The sequence below is a fragment of the Schistocerca gregaria genome, chromosome 7, assembly GCF_023897955.1.
Source record: "Schistocerca gregaria isolate iqSchGreg1 chromosome 7, iqSchGreg1.2, whole genome shotgun sequence".
NCBI lineage: Eukaryota > Metazoa > Arthropoda > Insecta > Orthoptera > Acrididae > Schistocerca > Schistocerca gregaria.
This window is the reverse complement of record NC_064926.1, coordinates 289,443,963-289,452,687: the sequence shown is the minus strand read 5'-3', so window position 1 is coordinate 289,452,687 and position 8,725 is coordinate 289,443,963. Positions and strand designations below refer to the sequence as shown.

Here is an 8,725-nt window from a genome sequence, read left to right as displayed (position 1 = left end):
TCCTGAAATGTGGTGCTACAGAAGGCGCTATTGATGAGAACTGGCGAGAAAAGAAATTTGTGACACAAGCTGACTAGACGGAGGGATCGGTTGACAAGGCACATTCTGAGACATCAAGGGTGCTAGTTTAGTACTGAAGTGTTAAGGGTAAAAATGGTAGAGGGAGGCCAAGAGATGAGTACAGTATGCAGAATCGGAAGTAAGTAAGTTTTAGTAGTTATTCGGATTTGAAGAGGCTTGTGCAGGATAGAGTAGCATGGAGACCAGCATCAAATTACTCTTAGGACTGAAGACCACAAAAATAACATGAAAGATTGTCAACATGCCTCAGCTTCTTAGGGAGAACTGAGACGCCGTGTTGCTACATCAGCGAATGCGGTAACTCCAGACATACTGGCAATAGTGTGTAACGAATTTTATTATCGCCTGGAATGTTGTTGCGTGTCTAGCAGAAAACACAAGGAACGTTAAGTGTGAAGCTAACTCTAAACACTCACCCAGTTTTCATGGGCTTGGATCTAAAAAGTTTAGCCTTGGAAAATCAGATACGTTAAAAATATCCCAACTTCCTGTCTCACTTCTTACAACTTATGTACTTTCGTGAATTCGGTTGAACATATTCGAAACAACCTATAAAACTTATAAAATAATTCTAATTTGCCTTAGGTGACTAAAATAATTATAAAATTCATCTAGTTTGGGGAACCATACTACTCCACGAAGTAGACGAATACTCCACGAAGTAGCATTAAATCTTTGGAATTTATCAAATAGATCAGTATTCTATAACGCGTTCTGTAACGTATTGCCTGATATGAGCAGCGAAAAAATTGTGGAGAATTAGAACTGAGAGCACAGAGTCGATCGTGCTAGTTCTGGAAAATTCAAGCATATCTGCAAGTATGTCAAGTGTTAAACTCCCGTTCGATCTATCTCTCTGTAATTCTTGACTGTTCTTGCTCCTTATCTCGTAGGTGAAGGTATCACAAGATTTCACAGATACTATGCCAGATCTATGGCTGCCTAGCCTTAACCCTAAGTTACCGAGATGAGGAGAATTACACATTCTCCTGGAAATTCAGTGGGGTACATCCACTATCTGAAATTCGTATAAAATGTATACCAATGGTACCTGAACTTGTCTACGCCGAATATTCCCTGTGTCTATTATTAAAGCCTTCACATGGCACTATTTGCTCAGCAAACATTGAGACTGTGGTATGTATTACAATTACGTGGATGCATCCGACTAGTGTGCTCTAAGTACCTGGCTCCAGTTAGCGGTGTATACTTCAGAAATATTAATACGTATATTTATAAAACTTACAACACCATATCTCGAATGTAAATTGGATCCCATTCACAACAACAGTGTCAATAAAATGCATAAACAGACATACAACAATATCCTCTTTTGAGGACATTTTAGCCATTTACAGTTAAAGCTAACCTTTCCCATTTTCCACGTTTACGAATTACGCTCAGTTGTTGGGTGCTAGTGTCGGTATACAGTAATGAGACAGATTATTGTGGCCGTCTGTTTAACAATGTGTGGTCCACCTTCAGACTGCAATACCGGAGCGATTCTGTGAGGCATTGATTCGACATATCAGTTGGTTTCCGAAGGTGTGTGGCACAAGATGTGTTCGCACAGGTCATGTAATTCCCTTTAATTAAGAGCCAGTGGTCTTCCACAGGGTTCAGATGAGCCTTAATTAACTATCTTGTCCCTTAAACTACTTTATCACGATAGCGACAAGTTATCCTTCGGGGAAGTTCCATAGCCATTGCGGAAGACATCTAGTTTGAAGAGAGAGAGTTGATACGCAATAAAGTTCACGTAGTCCCACGTTGTCATAGTACCGTCGCTTATCGACACAAATCACATGGTTATCCAGGTAAATGTCCCCTGCAACTTAATACTGCAGCTGCTAGTGCCAAGTTGTATGTTCTCCTGGACGGTGGTGTTTCTGGACAAAAGAATCGAACTGGTATAACAAGGAACGTGATTCGTGCAACGAGCTGATAAGTTCCCGTTGAAATTCAGTTGAATCTCGATGATCTCATACCCACTGTAATCATGAGTGAAGATGAAGCTGGATCGACATGGGAACAAGCACAGGTCGTTTATTAGTGAGCCCCGTTGAACATTGTATGCTGTTTGAAAGTACAGTAGTAACTTTCAAGCTTTCAATGTATACAAATGTACCTTGTAAAGGAGAATTATCTCCAGTGAACTAACAAATATATCAAAAAGAATCATTCGATTTGGTACTCTATATTTCTGAAATTAATAAATATAAACAATAAATTTAGTTTTTAATGAACGGGAAACACAAAAAGGTTCTTTGCCTACCCTTTCGTAGATGTTCAATATTTCGCTCTTGAGACGCAAGGTATACATCAATGCGATATTGAAATTGTTCCCACACTGTAACGAGCATGTCTTGAGTTACAGCTTCCATAGCTGCTGTTATACGATTTCTCAGTTCACTCAGTGTTGTTGGTAAAAGAGGCATAAAACAGACTCTTTTATAAACCCCACAAGAAATCATCACATGCAGTGAGAAACGGTGATGTAGGAGGCCAGTAATGTAAGGCAGAATCATTTGGTCCAGAACTACAGATTCATCGTTCAGTTATCCTTTGATTTAAAAATTCCCACACGTCCAGATACCAGTGTGGTGGCGCCCCATCCTGTTCGTAAATGAAGTCGTTTGAATCACTCTCCAACTGTGGGAAAAGAAAGTTCTAAACAATATCGAGATATGTGCTTCCTGTAACGGTGTCCTCGGTAAAGAAAAATTGACCATACATCTGTTCCCGTGAAATTGCACAAAACTCATTAAATTTTTGAGAGTCAATCTCATGTTGTACAACTTCATGTGGTTGTTCCGTACCTCATATTCTCACATTATGACGGATCGCCTTTCCACTTAAAAGTAACGCTGCTTCTCCATTAAACATTACGCGTAGAATAAAACTGTCGATCTTTATTTTACGAAATTACCCACACGATGTTGTTTGTCACCTTGAAGAAAAGCTTGCAGTAGCTAAGTTTTGAATGGTTTCATGTGTAAACGTCGACGCAACAAACGCGAGACGGACGTCGGGAGTATGTTGAGGTGTCTAAGTGCACGGATATCGGAGTTTTGCCGGCTCCTTGTTAAACTATGGCGGATGCGTTCGACGTCTGTGTCAGAGACTCGGGGACGGCCCGGCGATTTGTTTTTACGCAAACAACTTTTTTCTTGGAATTCTTCATGCCATCGTCTAAAGCTCTGTGCGGTAGGAAGTTCCACACAATACCTAGTAAGAAAGTCGCGCCCAACAGTTATTACTGACCTACACTGCGTAAAATGTAGAACACAAAACGCTTTCTGTTGTATCGACACCAGTTTTACTAAAAGTGGGCGCACACTGCTGCTACCTAGCGGTAACCATGTACAACTCGACAGTCAACTCTTTCCAACAGAACGTTGTTCACGCACATATCTCAAATGATGCTTTTGGATACACCATGTATTTATCTACTCTCAGTTCTAAAAGGTATGCTCCCTAGGAGCTTCGATATTTAAATGGCAAACTTTTCCTCATCTTGTACAAAAACACAAACATATTTTTCGTGCTAAGACGCCCTGTCAATTAACGTCTTGATGTTTTTGAGAGTCGTCAGTAGATGTCTGTACTAATCTTCCACTGTCAGAATCGCTCCAGCGAGAATGGTTCTACACAAAAGTGTTCTGCGTAGACGTGCTCCGAACGTAAGCGTGCACAGATTTATCCTACTAATTTCTTCATTGCGATTCCGGATGTCTTTCGCCTGAGGCAAAGCAACGGTGTTATCCACTTCCTGCGGGGAGAGACGTAGTATCATTAAGATGTTTTCCATGTAAGTCATGACATTCGATGTCGTCAGATTATGTTTCTAACCTACGGACTGTAGAGCATGTAGATGAGGTTTTCTGTGCTTGTGTTTTCTCTCGTACGCAAACAGTTAAATTACAATAATACACACAGCAAAGTTAACACAGTTCACAGACGGCACGCAAACGACCCTTATTTGTGTTTCCTCTACGACTGTGGCATCAGGAAGGGTATTGGGTTGCAACGTTAAATGATAAAATAAAATTTGTCACATTCTGAAAACAGAATAAACGCTAGGAACGAGAGTCTACGTGCTATTTTTTGAATAACATGATCAGTGGAACAGTGTAACAAATTTTTTATGCACACGGACCCTACTTCCACGTTTGAAATTTAACAATCGAGCTTTACAGGTGAAGTACGGAAATACATGGCCAGTACATAATTATCACCATTTCAACGAAACATTCGCATTCAGTACTTTATGTCCACCTATCCGAATACGTCACTATTATTCCAATTTGCTGGTAATTATGTTTGCATCCAGTCGTTTTCACTCGGAAATAGCAAAATTATCCCGGGGGCTTATTTTATACCTTCAATGACGTTTAACATATTGATATGCACCAACATTCGAATGAGTTGAATGATTTAAGCGGGAGCATGAATAACTCGAGCAAAACATTACAGGGGGCTCATTTCAAAATTAAGGACCTATAGGATCCAAAACAAAAATACGAAAATTAACTCCATCGACCATGCTCTACAGCTTCATTTGTTTTCTCGCTAATACAGTTTCCATGTCATCGTCACTCAAGTATTATTTACATTTTTTGCTGCCATTTATGGCGACATTTGAAATAAACATCCACGCCAGCGTCACTCTCGGTCAGTGACTGCGCTGAATGCAGAAATGACGTAACGCTATACAAGGCATGTCAACTAGACACGACATGAAGGTAAATGCTTCCTGTCACTGATGTAGAAGTCAGGTGACACTGCGAAGTAAAAAAAAAAAAAAGGGTTGCTTCGAGAGATAACTGTCCTTAATAAAATGTATTCTATAGTGTTTCATAAGTGACTCAGATTCACTACGACGCAAGTGTGTGTGACTCTCTGCTATGAAATACTGTCAACACTCTTATCGGTCTGAGGTTATAGGTACACGAAAGTTCGCGTATAAATTGCAAAATTTATTTGCATCATGCGCACCAAAAAACCAATATACATAAATGGACGTAGTTGAAACAGAAGCTTGCGATTCCTACAGAGACGAACAAATTCACAGCATCTGGTCTTAGAGTGGAAGGAATACGTTCATGGCGGACTCAGTAGAAATTAGGGACGCGGTAGGGGCTGGTGCATACACGGGTGAAAAATTTTTTCTCCTTCGCTGCAACACGGCCCTCCATGAATTCTTTCCTGTGCCAACTCGTTCACCTCACTATGGCACTTGCAGTATGCGTCCTCAATTATTTGCTGAATGTATTCCAATCTTTGTGTTTCTCTACAGTTTTTGCCCTATACAGCTCCCTCTAGTACCATGGAAGTCATTCCCTGATGTCCCAACAGATGTCCTATCTCCTGTCCCTTCTGCTTCTCAGTGTTTTCCAAATATTCCTTTCTTCTCAAATTCTGGGCAGAACCTTCTCATTCTTTGCCTTATCAGTCCACCTTATTTTCAAAAGTCGTCGGTAGCATCACATCTCAAATGCTTCGATGCTCTTTTGTTTCGATTTTCCCATAGCCCATGTTTCACTATCATACAATTCTGTGCTCCGAACATACAAACTTAGAAATTTCTTCCTCACATTAAGGTCTAGGTTTGACACCAGTAAATATCTCTAGGCCAGGAATGCCTTCTTTGTCAGTGCTAGTCTCCTTTTGATGTCATCCTTGCTCCGCCCGTCATAGGTTGTTTTGCTGCCTAGATTGTAGAATTCCTTAACTTCACTTACAACGTGACCATCAATACTGATGTTAAGTTTCTCGCTGTTCTCATGTTTGCTACTTCTCATTACATTAACTTTCTTCGATTGACTCTCAGTCCATATTCCGTACTCATTAGACTGTTCATTCCATTCAGCACATCATGTAGTTATTCTTCACATTCATTGGCGTACCAATATTATCAGCGAATCCTATCATTAACATCCTTTCACCCTCAATTTTAATTCCACTCTTGAACGTTTCTTTTATTTCTACCATTGCTTCTTCGATGTACAGATTAAACAGTAGGGCAGCAAGACTATATCCCTGCCTTACACTTTTTTAATCCCAGCACTTCGTTGTTGTTCGTCCACTCTCATTACACCACCTTGGCTCTTGTACATATTGTATATTTCTCATCTCTCACTATAGCTTACCCCTATATTCCTCAGAATATCGTAATCTAGCACCATTTTACATTATCGAACTTTTTTACTTGTCGCCAAATCCTATGATCATGTCATGATTTTTCTTTAGTCTTGCTCCCATTATCAACTACAACGTCAGAGTTGCCTCTATGGTGCCTTTACCTCTGCTAAATCCAAACTGATCGTCTTGCAGCAGATTCTCAATTTTATTTTTCATTCTTCTGTCTATTATGTTAGTCAGCAACGTGGCTGCATGAGCTGTTAAGCTGATTGTGCAATAATTCTCGCACTTCTCAGCTCTTGCAGTCTTCGGAATTGTGTGAATGACATTTTTACGAAAGTCAGATGGTATGTCGCTAGACTCATACATTCTGCAAACCAATGCGAATAGTCGTTTTGTTGCCACCTCCTACAGTGATTTAAGATATTCTGATAGAATGTTATCCACCCGTTCTGCCTTATTTGATTTCAAGTTCCCCTACACTCTCTTTAATTCTGACTCTAATACTGAACCCCCTACCTCTTCTACATTGACTCCTGTTTCGTCTTGTATCACATTAGACAAATCGTCCGCCTCATGTAAGCCTTCAATGTACTTTTTGCACCTATCTGTTCACTCTAATGCATTTAACAGTGAAATTCCCGTTTCACTCTTAATGTTACTGCCCTTAGAACCAATATGGCGATCGAAGAGTTGACTTGCTATTAAAGAGTCTGAAAAACATAGATAAAACTCCAAACTTTTATCGGATTTCATTTAATTTCCGTCTTTTCTAACCTGAACCACCCCCAAATTTTCATGCTTGAAGAAATTTTTGTGAGACTGTTTGTGAATATAAGACACAGCACTTTTAATAAGAGTCACAAATAAACGTTTTTGACTTTATCATTTTACCTTCCATTATGGAAGTGGTTGCACTCAGCGACTCTAATGTGATTTATAAATTACAGAGCGCAACAATCATTCGTACTTTTTTTTGCTGGTTTTATTTGACAAATCCATATTTCACCTAGTGCCTAACTTAGTGCATTGATAATGGCTAGGCACTAGCCGAAATCTGGATTTGCCAAATAAAACCTGCAAAAAACAGGAAGACTTATTGCCATGCTCTATAATTTATAAATTTATATCTTTATTTCAGCACTTTATTACTGTCCAGTTGATTATGTCGTGGTATTGTCTGCACATTCACTACGATGTAAAACTTCCTGGCAGATTAAAACTGTGTGCCCGACCGAGAGTCGAACTCGGGACCTTTGCCTTTCGCGGGCAAGTGCTCTACCAACTGAGCTAGCGAAGCACGACTCACGCGCGGTACTCACAGCTTTACTTCTGCCAGTATCCGTCTCCTACCTTCCAAACTTTACAGAAGCTCTTCTGCGAACCTTGCAGAACTAGCACTCCTGAAAGAAAGGATACTGCGGAGACATGGCTTAGCCACAGCCTGGGGGATGTTTCCAGAATGAGATTTCTTCACTCTGCAGCGGAGTGTGCGCTGATATGAAACTTCCTGGCAGATTAAAACTGCGTGCCCGACCGAGACTCGAACTCGGGACCTTTGCCTTTCGCGGGCAAGTGCTCTACCAACTGAGCTACCGAAGCACGACTCACGCCCGGTACTCACAGCATTACTTCTGCCAGTATCCGTCTCCTACCTTCCAAACTTTACAGAAGCTCTTCTGCGAACCTTGCAGAACTAGCACTCCTGAAAGAAAGGATACTGCGGAGACATGGCTTAGCCACAGCCTGGGGGATGTTTCCCGAATGAGATTTTTTCACTCTGCAGCGGAGTGTGCGCTGATATGAAACTTCCTGGCAGATTAAAACTGTGTGCCCGACCGAGACTCGAACTCGGTACCTTTGCCTTTCGCGGGCAAGTGCTCTACCAACTGAGCTACCGAAGCACGACTCACGCCCGGTATTCACAGCTTTACTTCTGCCAGTATCCGTCTCCTACCTTCCAAACTTTACAGAAGTACCGGGCGTGAGTCGTGCTTCGGTAGCTCAGTTGGTAGAGCACTTGCCCGCAAAAGGCAAAGGTCCCGAGTTCGAGTCTCGGTCGGGCACACAGTTTTAATCTGCCAGGAAGTTTCATATCAGCGCACACTCCGCTGCAGAGTGAAAAAATCTCATTCTGGAAACATCCCCCAGGCTGTGGCTAAGCCATGTCTCCGCAGTATCCTTTCTTTCAGGAGTGCTAGTTCTGCAAGGTTCGCAGAAGAGCTTCTGTAAAGTTTGGAAGGTAGGAGACGGATACTGGCAGAAGTAAAGCTGTGAGTACCGGGCGTGAGTCGTGCTTCGGTAGCTCAGTTGGTAGAGCACTTGCCCGCGAAAGGCAAAGGTCCCGAGTTCGAGTCTCGGTCGGGCACACAGTTTTAATCTGCCAGGAAGTTTCATACCAGCGCACACTCCGCTGCAGAGTGAAAAAATCTCATTCCACTAAGATGTAACTTGCCTTGCACTCAGAAATTTCACTGTCTTTCTGGCTGGTAGGTACTTC

At 41.5% G+C, this 8,725-nt stretch overlaps 2 non-coding genes across 2 annotated transcripts; one reads left to right on the top strand and one right to left on the bottom strand.

Moving 5' to 3' along the window:
- Positions 1–7,750: 7,750 nt before the first annotated feature.
- Trnas-cga (transfer RNA serine (anticodon CGA)) lies at positions 7,751–7,827 on the bottom strand. The gene has a single exon. It is a non-coding gene; the product is annotated as a tRNA-Ser (tRNA).
- A 390-nt stretch (positions 7,828–8,217) lies between these two features.
- Positions 8,218–8,292, top strand: Trnal-caa (transfer RNA leucine (anticodon CAA)). The gene has a single exon. It is a non-coding gene; the product is annotated as a tRNA-Leu (tRNA).
- The last annotated feature ends 433 nt before the right edge of the window (positions 8,293–8,725 follow it).